The sequence below is a fragment of the Mustela lutreola genome, chromosome 1 (genome assembly GCF_030435805.1).
Source record: "Mustela lutreola isolate mMusLut2 chromosome 1, mMusLut2.pri, whole genome shotgun sequence".
Taxonomy (NCBI): Eukaryota; Metazoa; Chordata; class Mammalia; order Carnivora; family Mustelidae; genus Mustela; species Mustela lutreola.
In genome coordinates, this window is record NC_081290.1 from 124,302,286 (window position 1) to 124,317,250 (window position 14,965).

Below are 14,965 nucleotides of genomic sequence, written 5' to 3' on the forward strand. Positions count from 1 at the left end.
TGTGGTAGCAGGAAAGGGACTTGAGAGGCAGGTGGAGAAATGTTCCAGAGAAAAATGGCTGTCAGGATGAGCCAGAGTGAGCTCGGCAATGTGGACGGTGGCCATAACATGATAGCCAGGACCAGAGGTTTGTGTTCCTACCCAACCAACTCATTTCAAAATGAGGTGGGATGATGCCCTCAGCAACCACTGTCCTCCCTCCTCTCCTCACTGGGTTATAACCTTCATCTCTATCTTTAATGACTTAAATGAGACTGATTTTTAAATCCATCATTTCCCTGCTTTTGAAGCAGAAATACTGTTATTGGTTGTCCTTTCTGTAGAAAATACGCTTAATCAAAAGGAAAAAAGAAAAAAAAAAGAATCATAATAATCCGACGACCCACTAAGAAGCACTTAACATTTTGGTATGTTTCCTTCCAAACTTTTGTGTGTGTGTGTTTAAAAAATGGGATATAGACACTATTCTGTTTTTCTCACTTCAAAAGCTACAATTATTTCTTTTTTTTTTATTTTTATTTTTTATTTTTTTATTTTTTATAAACATATATTTTTTATATACATATATTTTTATCCCCAGGTCTGTGAATCACCAGGTTTACACACTTCACAGCACTCACCAAATCACATACCCTCCCCAATGTCCATAATCCCACCCCCTTCTCCCCAACCCCCTCCCCCCGGCAACCCTCAGTTTGTTTTGTGAGATTAAGAGTCACTTATGGTTTGTCTCCCTCCCAATCCCATCTTGTTTCATTTATTCTTCTACCCACTTAAGCCTCCATGTTGCATCACCACTTCCTCATATCAGGGAGATCATATGATAGTTGTCTTTCTCTGCTTGACTTATTTCGCTAAGCATGATACGCTCTAGTTCCATCCATGTTGTTGCAAATGGCAAGATTTCATTTCTTTTGATGGCTGCATAGTATTCCATTGTGTATATATACCACATCTTCTTGATCCATTCATCTGTTGATGGACATCTAGGTTCTTTCCATAGTTTGGCTATTGTGGACATTGCTGCTATAAACATTCGGGTGCATGTGTCCCTTTGGATCACTACATTTGTATCTTTAGGGTAAATACCCAATAGTGCAATTGCTGGGTCATAGGGCAGTTCTATTTTCAACATTTTGAGGAACCTCCATGCTGTTTTCCAGAGTGGCTGCACCAGCTTGCATTCCCACCAACAGTGTAGGAGGGTTCCCCTTTCTCCGCATCCTCGCCAGCATCTGTCATTTCCTGACTTGTTGATTTTAGCCATTCTGACTGGTGTGAGGTGATATCTCATTGTGGTTTTGATTTGTATTTCCCTGATGCCGAGTGATATGGAGCACTTTTTCATGTGTCTGTTCGCCATCTGGATGTCTTCTTTGCAGAAATGTCTGTTCATGTCTTCTGCCCATTTCTTGATTGGATTATTTGTTCTTTGGGTGTTGAGTTTGCTAAGTTCTTTATAGATTCTGGACACTAGTCCTTTATCTGATATGTCGTTCGCAAATATCTTCTCCCATTCTGTCAGTTGTCTTTTGATTTTGTTAACTGTTTCCTTTGCTGTGCAAAAGCTTTTGATCTTGATGAAATCCCAGTAGTTCATTTTTTCCCTTGCTTCCCTTGCCTTTTGCGTTGTTCCTAGGAAGATGTTGCTGCGGCAGAGGTCGAAGAGGTTGCTGCCCGTGTTCTCCTCAAGGATTTTGATGGATTCCTTTCGTACATTGAGGTCCTTCATCCATTTTGAGTCTATTTTCGTGTGTGGTGTAAGGAAATGGTCCAATTTCATTTTTCTGCATGTGGCTGTCCAATTTTCCCAGCACCATTTATTGAAAAGGCTGTCTTTTTTCCATTGGACATTCTTTCCTGCTTTGTCGAAGATTAGTTGACCATAGATTTGAGGGTCTATTTCTGGGCTCTCTATTCTGTTCCATTGATCTATGTGTCTGTTTTTGTGCCAGTACCATGCTGTCTTGATGATGACAGCTTTGTAATAGAGCTTGAAGTCCGGAATTGTGATGCCACCAACGTTGGCTTTCTTTTTCAATATCCCTTTGGCTATTCGAGGTCTTTTCTGGTTCCATATAAATTTTAGAATTATTTGTTCCATTTCTTTGAAAAAGATGGATGGTACTTTGATAGGAATTGCATTAAATGTGTAGATTGCTTTAGGTAGCATAGACATTTTCACAATATTTATTCTTCCAATCCAGGAGCATGGAACATTTTTCCATTTCTTTGTGTCTTCCTCAATTTCTTTCATGAGTACTTTATAGTTTTCTGAGTATAGATTCTGTGTCTCTTTGGTTAGGTTTATTCCTAGGTATCTTATGGTTTTGGATGCAATTGTAAATGGGATTGACTCCTTAATATCTCTTTCTTCTGTCTTGCTCTTGGTGTAGAGAAATGCAACTGATTTCTGTGCATTGATTTTATATCCTGACACTTTACTGAATTCCTGTATAAGTTCTAGCAGTTTTGGAGTGGAGTCTTTTGGGTTTTCCACATATAGTATCATATCATCTGCGAAGAGTGATAATTTGACTTCTTCTTTGCCGATTTGGATGCCTTTAATTTCCTTTTGTTGTCTGATTGCTGACGCTAGGACCTCTAGTACGATGTTGAATAGCAGTGGTGATAATGGACATCCCTGCCGTGTTCCTGACCTTAGCGGAAAAGCTTTCAGTTTTTCTCCATTGAGAATGATATTTGCGGTGGGTTTTTCATAGATGGCTTTGATGATATTGAGGTATGTGCCCTCTATCCCTACACTTTGAAGAGTTTTGATCAGGAAGGGATGTTGTACTTTGTCAAATGCTTTTTCAGCATCTATTGAGAGTATCATATGGTTCTTGTTCTTACTTTTATTGATGTGTTGTATCACATTGACTGATTTGCGGATGTTGAACCAACCTTGCAGCCCTGGAATAAATCCCACTTGGTCGTGGTGAATAATCTTTTTAATGTACTGTTGAATCCGATTGGCTAGTATTTTGTTGAGTATTTTCGCATCTGTGTTCATCAAGGATATCGGTCTATAGCTCTCTTTTTTGGTGGGATCCTTGTCTGGTTTTGGGATCAAGGTGATGCTGGCCTCATAAAATGAGTTTGGAAGTTTTCCTTCCATTTCTATTTTTTGGAACAGTTTCAGGAGAATAGGAATTAGTTCTTCTTTAAATGTTTGGTAGAATTCCCCCGGGAAGCCGTCTGGCCCTGGGCTTTTGTTTGTTTGGAGATTTTTAATGACTGTTTCAATCTCCTTACTGGTTATGGGTCTGTTCAGGCTTTCTATTTCTTCATGGTTCAGTTGTGGTAGTTTATATGTTTCTAGGAATGCATCCATTTCTTCCAGATTGTCAAATTTGTTGGAGTAGAGTTGCTCATAGTATGTTCTTATAATAGTTTGTATTTCCTTGGTGTTAGTTGTGATCTCTCCTCTTTCATTCATGATTTTATTTATTTGGGTCCTTTCTCTTTTCTTTTTGATAAGTCGGGCCAGGGGTTTATCAATTTTATTAATTCTTTCAAAGAACCAGCTCCTAGTTTCGTTGATTTGTTCTATTGTTTTTTTGGTTTCTATTTCATTGATTTCTGCTCTGATCTTTATGATTTCTCTTCTCCTGCTGGGCTTAGGGTTTCTTTCTTGTTCTTTCTCCAGCTCCTTTAGGTGTAGGGTTAGGTTGTGTACCTGAGACCTTTCTTGTTTCTTGAGAAAGGCTTGTACCGCTATATATTTTCCTCTCAGGACTGCCTTTGTTGTGTCCCACAGATTTTGAACCGTTGTATTTTCATTATCATTTGTTTCCATGATTTTTTTCAATTCTTCTTTAATTTCCCGGTTGACCCATTCATTCTTTAGAAGGATACTGTTTAGTCTCCATGTATTTGGGTTCTTTCCAAACTTCCTTTTGTGGTTGAGTTCTAGCTTTAGAGCATTGTGGTCTGAAAATATGCAGGGAATGATCCCAATCTTTTGATACCGGTTGAGTCCTGATTTAGGACCGAGGATGTGATCTATTCTGGAGAATGTTCCATGTGCACTAGAGAAGAATGTGTATTCTGTTGCTTTGGGATGAAATATTCTGAATATATCTGTGATGTCCATCTGGTCCAGTGTGTCATTTAAGGCCTTTATTTCCTTGCTGATCTTTTGCTTGGATGACCTGTCCATTTCAGTGAGGGGAGTGTTAAAGTCCCCTACTATTATTGTATTGTTGTTGATGTGTTTCTTTGATTTTGTTATTAATTGGTTTATATAGTTGGCTGCTCCCACGTTGGGGGCATAGATATTTAAAATTGTTAAATCTTCTTGTTGGACAGACCCTTTGAGTATGATATAGTGTCCTTCCTCATCTCTTATTACAGTCTTTGGCTTAAAATCTAATTGATCTGATATAAGGATTGCCACTCCTGCTTTCTTCTGATGTCCATTAGCATGGTAAATTCTTTTCCACCCCCTCACTTTAAATCTGGAGGTGTCTTCGGGCTTAAAATGTGTTTCTTGGAGGCAACATATAGATGGGTTTTGTTTTTTTATCCATTCTGATACCCTGTGTCTTTTGACAGGGGCATTTAGCCCATTCATATTCAGGGTAACTATTGAGAGATATGAATTTAGTGCCATTGTATTGCCTGTAAGGTGACTGTTATTGTATATGGTCTCTGTTCCTTTCTGATCTACCACTTGTAGGCTCTCTCTTTGCTTAGAGGACCCCTTTCAATATTTCCTGTAGAGCTGGTTTGGTATTTGCAAATTCTTTCAGTTGTTGTTTGTCCTGGAAGCTTTTAATCTCTCCTTCTATTTTCAATGATAGCCTAGCTGGATATAGTATTCTTGGCTGCATGTTTTTCTCGTTTAGTGCTCTGAAAATATCATGCCAGCTCTTTCTGGCCTGCCAGGTCTCTGTGGATAAGTCAGCTGCCAATCTAATATTTTTACCATTGTATGTTACAGACTTCTTTTCCCGGGCTGCTTTCAGGATTTTCTCTTTGTCATTGAGACTTGTAAATTTTACTATTAGGTGACGGGGTGTGGGCCTATTCTTATTGATTTTGAGGGGCATTCTCTGAACCTCCTGAATTTTGATGCTTGTTCCCTTTGCCATATTGGGGAAATTCTCCCCAATAATTCTCTCCAGTATACCTTCTGCTCCCCTCTCACTTTCTTCTTCTTCTGGAATCCCAATTATTCTAATGTTGTTTCGTCTTATGGTGTCACTTATTTCTCGAATTCTCCCCTCGTGGTCCAGTAGCTGTTTGTCCCTCTTTTGATCAGCTTCTTTATTCTCTGTCATTTGGTCTTCTATATCACTAATTCTTTCTTCTGCCTCATTTATCCTAGCAGTGAGAGCCTCCATTTTTTTTTTTTTAAATTTTTTATTTTTTATAAACATATATTTTTTATATACATATATTTTTATCCCCAGGTCTGTGAATCACCAGGTTTACACACTTCACAGCACTCACCAAATCACATACCCTCCCCAATGTCCATAATCCCACCCCCTTCTCCCCAACCCCCTCCCCCCGGCAACCCTCAGTTTGTTTTGTGAGATTAAGAGTCACTTATGGTTTGTCTCCCTCCCAATCCCATCTTGTTTCATTTATTCTTCTACCCACTTAAGCCTCCATGTTGCATCACCACTTCCTCATATCAGGGAGATCATATGATAGTTGTCTTTCTCTGCTTGACTTATTTCGCTAAGCATGATACGCTCTAGTTCCATCCATGTTGTTGCAAATGGCAAGATTTCATTTCTTTTGATGGCTGCATAGTATTCCATTGTGTATATATACCACATCTTCTTGATCCATTCATCTGTTGATGGACATCTAGGTTCTTTCCATAGTTTGGCTATTGTGGACATTGCTGCTATAAACATTCGGGTGCATGTGTCCCTTTGGATCACTACATTTGTATCTTTAGGGTAAATACCCAATAGTGCAATTGCTGGGTCATAGGGCAGTTCTATTTTCAACATTTTGAGGAACCTCCATGCTGTTTTCCAGAGTGGCTGCACCAGCTTGCATTCCCACCAACAGTGTAGGAGGGTTCCCCTTTCTCCGCATCCTCGCCAGCATCTGTCATTTCCTGACTTGTTGATTTTAGCCATTCTGACTGGTGTGAGGTGATATCTCATTGTGGTTTTGATTTGTATTTCCCTGATGCCGAGTGATATGGAGCACTTTTTCATGTGTCTGTTCGCCATCTGGATGTCTTCTTTGCAGAAATGTCTGTTCATGTCTTCTGCCCATTTCTTGATTGGATTATTTGTTCTTTGGGTGTTGAGTTTGCTAAGTTCTTTATAGATTCTGGACACTAGTCCTTTATCTGATATGTCGTTCGCAAATATCTTCTCCCATTCTGTCAGTTGTCTTTTGATTTTGTTAACTGTTTCCTTTGCTGTGCAAAAGCTTTTGATCTTGATGAAATCCCAGTAGTTCATTTTTTCCCTTGCTTCCCTTGCCTTTTGCGTTGTTCCTAGGAAGATGTTGCTGCGGCAGAGGTCGAAGAGGTTGCTGCCCGTGTTCTCCTCAAGGATTTTGATGGATTCCTTTCGTACATTGAGGTCCTTCATCCATTTTGAGTCTATTTTCGTGTGTGGTGTAAGGAAATGGTCCAATTTCATTTTTCTGCATGTGGCTGTCCAATTTTCCCAGCACCATTTATTGAAAAGGCTGTCTTTTTTCCATTGGACATTCTTTCCTGCTTTGTCGAAGATTAGTTGACCATAGAGTTGAGGGTCTATTTCTGGGCTCTCTATTCTGTTCCATTGATCTATGTGTCTGTTTTTGTGCCAGTACCATGCTGTCTTGATGATGACAGCTTTGTAATAGAGCTTGAAGTCCGGAATTGTGATGCCACCAACGTTGGCTTTCTTTTTCAATATCCCTTTGGCTATTCGAGGTCTTTTCTGGTTCCATATAAATTTTAGAATTATTTGTTCCATTTCTTTGAAAAAGATGGATGGTACTTTGATAGGAATTGCATTAAATGTGTAGATTGCTTTAGGTAGCATAGACATTTTCACAATATTTATTCTTCCAATCCAGGAGCATGGAACATTTTTCCATTTCTTTGTGTCTTCCTCAATTTCTTTCATGAGTACTTTATAGTTTTCTGAGTATAGATTCTGTGTCTCTTTGGTTAGGTTTATTCCTAGGTATCTTATGGTTTTGGATGCAATTGTAAATGGGATTGACTCCTTAATATCTCTTTCTTCTGTCTTGCTCTTGGTGTAGAGAAATGCAACTGATTTCTGTGCATTGATTTTATATCCTGACACTTTACTGAATTCCTGTATAAGTTCTAGCAGTTTTGGAGTGGAGTCTTTTGGGTTTTCCACATATAGTATCATATCATCTGCGAAGAGTGATAATTTGACTTCTTCTTTGCCGATTTGGATGCCTTTAATTTCCTTTTGTTGTCTGATTGCTGAGGCTAGGACCTCTAGTACGATGTTGAATAGCAGTGGTGATAATGGACATCCCTGCCGTGTTCCTGACCTTAGCGGAAAAGCTTTCAGTTTTTCTCCATTGAGAATGATATTTGCGGTGGGTTTTTCATAGATGGCTTTGATGATATTGAGGTATGTGCCCTCTATCCCTACACTTTGAAGAGTTTTGATCAGGAAGGGATGTTGTACTTTGTCAAATGCTTTTTCAGCATCTATTGAGAGTATCATATGGTTCTTGTTCTTACTTTTATTGATGTGTTGTATCACATTGACTGATTTGCGGATGTTGAACCAACCTTGCAGCCCTGGAATAAATCCCACTTGGTCGTGGTGAATAATCTTTTTAATGTACTGTTGAATCCGATTGGCTAGTATTTTGTTGAGTATTTTCGCATCTGTGTTCATCAAGGATATCGGTCTATAGCTCTCTTTTTTGGTGGGATCCTTGTCTGGTTTTGGGATCAAGGTGATGCTGGCCTCATAAAATGAGTTTGGAAGTTTTCCTTCCATTTCTATTTTTTGGAACAGTTTCAGGAGAATAGGAATTAGTTCTTCTTTAAATGTTTGGTAGAATTCCCCCGGGAAGCCGTCTGGCCCTGGGCTTTTGTTTGTTTGGAGATTTTTAATGACTGTTTCAATCTCCTTACTGGTTATGGGTCTGTTCAGGCTTTCTATTTCTTCATGGTTCAGTTGTGGTAGTTTATATGTTTCTAGGAATGCATCCATTTCTTCCAGATTGTCAAATTTGTTGGAGTAGAGTTGCTCATAGTATGTTCTTATAATAGTTTGTATTTCCTTGGTGTTAGTTGTGATCTCTCCTCTTTCATTCATGATTTTATTTATTTGGGTCCTTTCTCTTTTCTTTTTGATAAGTCGGGCCAGGGGTTTATCAATTTTATTAATTCTTTCAAAGAACCAGCTCCTAGTTTCGTTGATTTGTTCTATTGTTTTTTTGGTTTCTATTTCATTGATTTCTGCTCTGATCTTTATGATTTCTCTTCTCCTGCTGGGCTTAGGGTTTCTTTCTTGTTCTTTCTCCAGCTCCTTTAGGTGTAGGGTTAGGTTGTGTACCTGAGACCTTTCTTGTTTCTTGAGAAAGGCTTGTACCGCTATATATTTTCCTCTCAGGACTGCCTTTGTTGTGTCCCACAGATTTTGAACCGTTGTATTTTCATTATCATTTGTTTCCATGATTTTTTTCAATTCTTCTTTAATTTCCCGGTTGACCCATTCATTCTTTAGAAGGATACTGTTTAGTCTCCATGTATTTGGGTTCTTTCCAAACTTCCTTTTGTGGTTGAGTTCTAGCTTTAGAGCATTGTGGTCTGAAAATATGCAGGGAATGATCCCAATCTTTTGATACCGGTTGAGTCCTGATTTAGGACCGAGGATGTGATCTATTCTGGAGAATGTTCCATGTGCACTAGAGAAGAATGTGTATTCTGTTGCTTTGGGATGAAATATTCTGAATATATCTGTGATGTCCATCTGGTCCAGTGTGTCATTTAAGGCCTTTATTTCCTTGCTGATCTTTTGCTTGGATGACCTGTCCATTTCAGTGAGGGGAGTGTTAAAGTCCCCTACTATTATTGTATTGTTGTTGATGTGTTTCTTTGATTTTGTTATTAATTGGTTTATATAGTTGGCTGCTCCCACGTTGGGGGCATAGATATTTAAAATTGTTAAATCTTCTTGTTGGACAGACCCTTTGAGTATGATATAGTGTCCTTCCTCATCTCTTATTACAGTCTTTGGCTTAAAATCTAATTGATCTGATATAAGGATTGCCACTCCTGCTTTCTTCTGATGTCCATTAGCATGGTAAATTCTTTTCCACCCCCTCACTTTAAATCTGGAGGTGTCTTCGGGCTTAAAATGTGTTTCTTGGAGGCAACATATAGATGGGTTTTGTTTTTTTATCCATTCTGATACCCTGTGTCTTTTGACAGGGGCATTTAGCCCATTCACATTCAGGGTAACTATTGAGAGATATGAATTTAGTGCCATTGTATTGCCTGTAAGGTGACTGTTATTGTATATGGTCTCTGTTCCTTTCTGATCTACCACTTGTAGGCTCTCTCTTTGCTTAGAGGACCCCTTTCAATATTTCCTGTAGAGCTGGTTTGGTATTTGCAAATTCTTTCAGTTGTTGTTTGTCCTGGAAGCTTTTAATCTCTCCTTCTATTTTCAATGATAGCCTAGCTGGATATAGTATTCTTGGCTGCATGTTTTTCTCGTTTAGTGCTCTGAAAATATCATGCCAGCTCTTTCTGGCCTGCCAGGTCTCTGTGGATAAGTCAGCTGCCAATCTAATATTTTTACCATTGTATGTTACAGACTTCTTTTCCCGGGCTGCTTTCAGGATTTTCTCTTTGTCATTGAGACTTGTAAATTTTACTATTAGGTGACGGGGTGTGGGCCTATTCTTATTGATTTTGAGGGGCATTCTCTGAACCTCCTGAATTTTGATGCTTGTTCCCTTTGCCATATTGGGGAAATTCTCCCCAATAATTCTCTCCAGTATACCTTCTGCTCCCCTCTCACTTTCTTCTTCTTCTGGAATCCCAATTATTCTAATGTTGTTTCGTCTTATGGTGTCACTTATTTCTCGAATTCTCCCCTCGTGGTCCAGTAGCTGTTTGTCCCTCTTTTGATCAGCTTCTTTATTCTCTGTCATTTGGTCTTCTATATCACTAATTCTTTCTTCTGCCTCATTTATCCTAGCAGTGAGAGCCTCCATTTTTTTTTTTTTTTAAATTTTTTATTTTTTATAAACATATATTTTTTATATACATATATTTTTATCCCCAGGTCTGTGAATCACCAGGTTTACACACTTCACAGCACTCACCAAATCACATACCCTCCCCAATGTCCATAATCCCACCCCCTTCTCCCCAACCCCCTCCCCCCGGCAACCCTCAGTTTGTTTTGTGAGATTAAGAGTCATTTATGGTTTGTCTCCCTCCCAATCCCATCTTGTTTCATTTATTCTTCTACCCACTTAAGCCTCCATGTTGCATCACCACTTCCTCATATCAGGGAGATCATATGATAGTTGTCTTTCTCTGCTTGACTTATTTCGCTAAGCATGATACGCTCTAGTTCCATCCACGTTGTTGCAAATGGCAAGATTTCATTTCTTTTGATGGCTGCATAGTATTCCATTGTGTATATATACCACATCTTCTTGATCCATTCATCTGTTGATGGACATCTAGGTTCTTTCCATAGTTTGGCTATTGTGGACATTGCTGCTATAAACATTCGGGTGCATGTGTCCCTTTGGATCACTACATTTGTATCTTTAGGGTAAATACCCAATAGTGCAATTGCTGGGTCATAGGGCAGTTCTATTTTCAACATTTTGAGGAACCTCCATGCTGTTTTCCAGAGTGGCTGCACCAGCTTGCATTCCCACCAACAGTGTAGGAGGGTTCCCCTTTCTCCGCATCCTCGCCAGCATCTGTCATTTCCTGACTTGTTGATTTTAGCCATTCTGACTGGTGTGAGGTGATATCTCATTGTGGTTTTGATTTGTATTTCCCTGATGCCGAGTGATATGGAGCACTTTTTCATGTGTCTGTTCGCCATCTGGATGTCTTCTTTGCAGAAATGTCTGTTCATGTCTTCTGCCCATTTCTTGATTGGATTATTTGTTCTTTGGGTGTTGAGTTTGCTAAGTTCTTTATAGATTCTGGACACTAGTCCTTTATCTGATATGTCGTTTGCAAATATCTTCTCCCATTCTGTCAGTTGTCTTTTGATTTTGTTAACTGTTTCCTTTGCTGTGCAAAAGCTTTTGATCTTGATGAAATCCCAGTAGTTCATTTTTTCCCTTGCTTCCCTTGCCTTTTGCGTTGTTCCTAGGAAGATGTTGCTGCGGCAGAGGTCGAAGAGGTTGCTGCCCGTGTTCTCCTCAAGGATTTTGATGGATTCCTTTCGTACATTGAGGTCCTTCATCCATTTTGAGTCTATTTTCGTGTGTGGTGTAAGGAAATGGTCCAATTTCATTTTTCTGCATGTGGCTGTCCAATTTTCCCAGCACCATTTATTGAAAAGGCTGTCTTTTTTCCATTGGACATTCTTTCCTGCTTTGTCGAAGATTAGTTGACCATAGAGTTGAGGGTCTATTTCTGGGCTCTCTATTCTGTTCCATTGATCTATGTGTCTGTTTTTGTGCCAGTACCATGCTGTCTTGATGATGACAGCTTTGTAATAGAGCTTGAAGTCCGGAATTGTGATGCCACCAACGTTGGCTTTCTTTTTCAATATCCCTTTGGCTATTCGAGGTCTTTTCTGGTTCCATATAAATTTTAGAATTATTTGTTCCATTTCTTTGAAAAAGATGGATGGTACTTTGATAGGAATTGCATTAAATGTGTAGATTGCTTTAGGTAGCATAGACATTTTCACAATATTTATTCTTCCAATCCAGGAGCATGGAACATTTTTCCATTTCTTTGTGTCTTCCTCAATTTCTTTCATGAGTACTTTATAGTTTTCTGAGTATAGATTCTGTGTCTCTTTGGTTAGGTTTATTCCTAGGTATCTTATGGTTTTGGATGCAATTGTAAATGGGATTGACTCCTTAATATCTCTTTCTTCTGTCTTGCTCTTGGTGTAGAGAAATGCAACTGATTTCTGTGCATTGATTTTATATCCTGACACTTTACTGAATTCCTGTATAAGTTCTAGCAGTTTTGGAGTGGAGTCTTTTGGGTTTTCCACATATAGTATCATATCATCTGCGAAGAGTGATAATTTGACTTCTTCTTTGCCGATTTGGATGCCTTTAATTTCCTTTTGTTGTCTGATTGCTGAGGCTAGGACCTCTAGTACGATGTTGAATAGCAGTGGTGATAATGGACATCCCTGCCGTGTTCCTGACCTTAGCGGAAAAGCTTTCAGTTTTTCTCCATTGAGAATGATATTTGCGGTGGGTTTTTCATAGATGGCTTTGATGATATTGAGGTATGTGCCCTCTATCCCTACACTTTGAAGAGTTTTGATCAGGAAGGGATGTTGTACTTTGTCAAATGCTTTTTCAGCATCTATTGAGAGTATCATATGGTTCTTGTTCTTACTTTTATTGATGTGTTGTATCACATTGACTGATTTGCGGATGTTGAACCAACCTTGCAGCCCTGGAATAAATCCCACTTGGTCGTGGTGAATAATCTTTTTAATGTACTGTTGAATCCGATTGGCTAGTATTTTGTTGAGTATTTTCGCATCTGTGTTCATCAAGGATATCGGTCTATAGCTCTCTTTTTTGGTGGGATCCTTGTCTGGTTTTGGGATCAAGGTGATGCTGGCCTCATAAAATGAGTTTGGAAGTTTTCCTTCCATTTCTATTTTTTGGAACAGTTTCAGGAGAATAGGAATTAGTTCTTCTTTAAATGTTTGGTAGAATTCCCCCGGGAAGCCGTCTGGCCCTGGGCTTTTGTTTGTTTGGAGATTTTTAATGACTGTTTCAATCTCCTTACTGGTTATGGGTCTGTTCAGGCTTTCTATTTCTTCATGGTTCAGTTGTGGTAGTTTATATGTTTCTAGGAATGCATCCATTTCTTCCAGATTGTCAAATTTGTTGGAGTAGAGTTGCTCATAGTATGTTCTTATAATAGTTTGTATTTCCTTGGTGTTAGTTGTGATCTCTCCTCTTTCATTCATGATTTTATTTATTTGGGTCCTTTCTCTTTTCTTTTTGATAAGTCGGGCCAGGGGTTTATCAATTTTATTAATTCTTTCAAAGAACCAGCTCCTAGTTTCGTTGATTTGTTCTATTGTTTTTTTGGTTTCTATTTCATTGATTTCTGCTCTGATCTTTATGATTTCTCTTCTCCTGCTGGGCTTAGGGTTTCTTTCTTGTTCTTTCTCCAGCTCCTTTAGGTGTAGGGTTAGGTTGTGTACCTGAGACCTTTCTTGTTTCTTGAGAAAGGCTTGTACCGCTATATATTTTCCTCTCAGGACTGCCTTTGTTGTGTCCCACAGATTTTGAACCGTTGTATTTTCATTATCATTTGTTTCCATGATTTTTTTCAATTCTTCTTTAATTTCCCGGTTGACCCATTCATTCTTTAGAAGGATACTGTTTAGTCTCCATGTATTTGGGTTCTTTCCAAACTTCCTTTTGTGGTTGAGTTCTAGCTTTAGAGCATTGTGGTCTGAAAATATGCAGGGAATGATCCCAATCTTTTGATACCGGTTGAGTCCTGATTTAGGACCGAGGATGTGATCTATTCTGGAGAATGTTCCATGTGCACTAGAGAAGAATGTGTATTCTGTTGCTTTGGGATGAAATATTCTGAATATATCTGTGATGTCCATCTGGTCCAGTGTGTCATTTAAGGCCTTTATTTCCTTGCTGATCTTTTGCTTGGATGACCTGTCCATTTCAGTGAGGGGAGTGTTAAAGTCCCCTACTATTATTGTATTGTTGTTGATGTGTTTCTTTGATTTTGTTATTAATTGGTTTATATAGTTGGCTGCTCCCACGTTGGGGGCATAGATATTTAAAATTGTTAAATCTTCTTGTTGGACAGACCCTTTGAGTATGATATAGTGTCCTTCCTCATCTCTTATTACAGTCTTTGGCTTAAAATCTAATTGATCTGATATAAGGATTGCCACTCCTGCTTTCTTCTGATGTCCATTAGCATGGTAAATTCTTTTCCACCCCCTCACTTTAAATCTGGAGGTGTCTTCGGGCTTAAAATGTGTTTCTTGGAGGCAACATATAGATGGGTTTTGTTTTTTTATCCATTCTGATACCCTGTGTCTTTTGACAGGGGCATTTAGCCCATTCACATTCAGGGTAACTATTGAGAGATATGAATTTAGTGCCATTGTATTGCCTGTAAGGTGACTGTTATTGTATATGGTCTCTGTTCCTTTCTGATCTACCACTTGTAGGCTCTCTCTTTGCTTAGAGGACCCCTTTCAATATTTCCTGTAGAGCTGGTTTGGTATTTGCAAATTCTTTCAGTTGTTGTTTGTCCTGGAAGCTTTTAATCTCTCCTTCTATTTTCAATGATAGCCTAGCTGGATATAGTATTCTTGGCTGCATGTTTTTCTCGTTTAGTGCTCTGAAAATATCATGCCAGCTCTTTCTGGCCTGCCAGGTCTCTGTGGATAAGTCAGCTGCCAATCTAATATTTTTACCATTGTATGTTACAGACTTCTTTTCCCGGGCTGCTTTCAGGATTTTCTCTTTGTCATTGAGACTTGTAAATTTTACTATTAGGTGACGGGGTGTGGGCCTATTCTTATTGATTTTGAGGGGCATTCTCTGAACCTCCTGAATTTTGATGCTCGTTCCCTTTGCCATATTGGGGAAATTCTCCCCAATAATTCTCTCCAGTATACCTTCTGCTCCCCTCTCACTTTCTTCTTCTTCTGGAATCCCAATTATTCTAATGTTGTTTCGTCTTATGGTGTCACTTATTTCTCGAATTCTCCCCTCGTGGTCCAGTAGCTGTTTGTCCCTCTTTTGATCAGCTTCTTTATTCTCT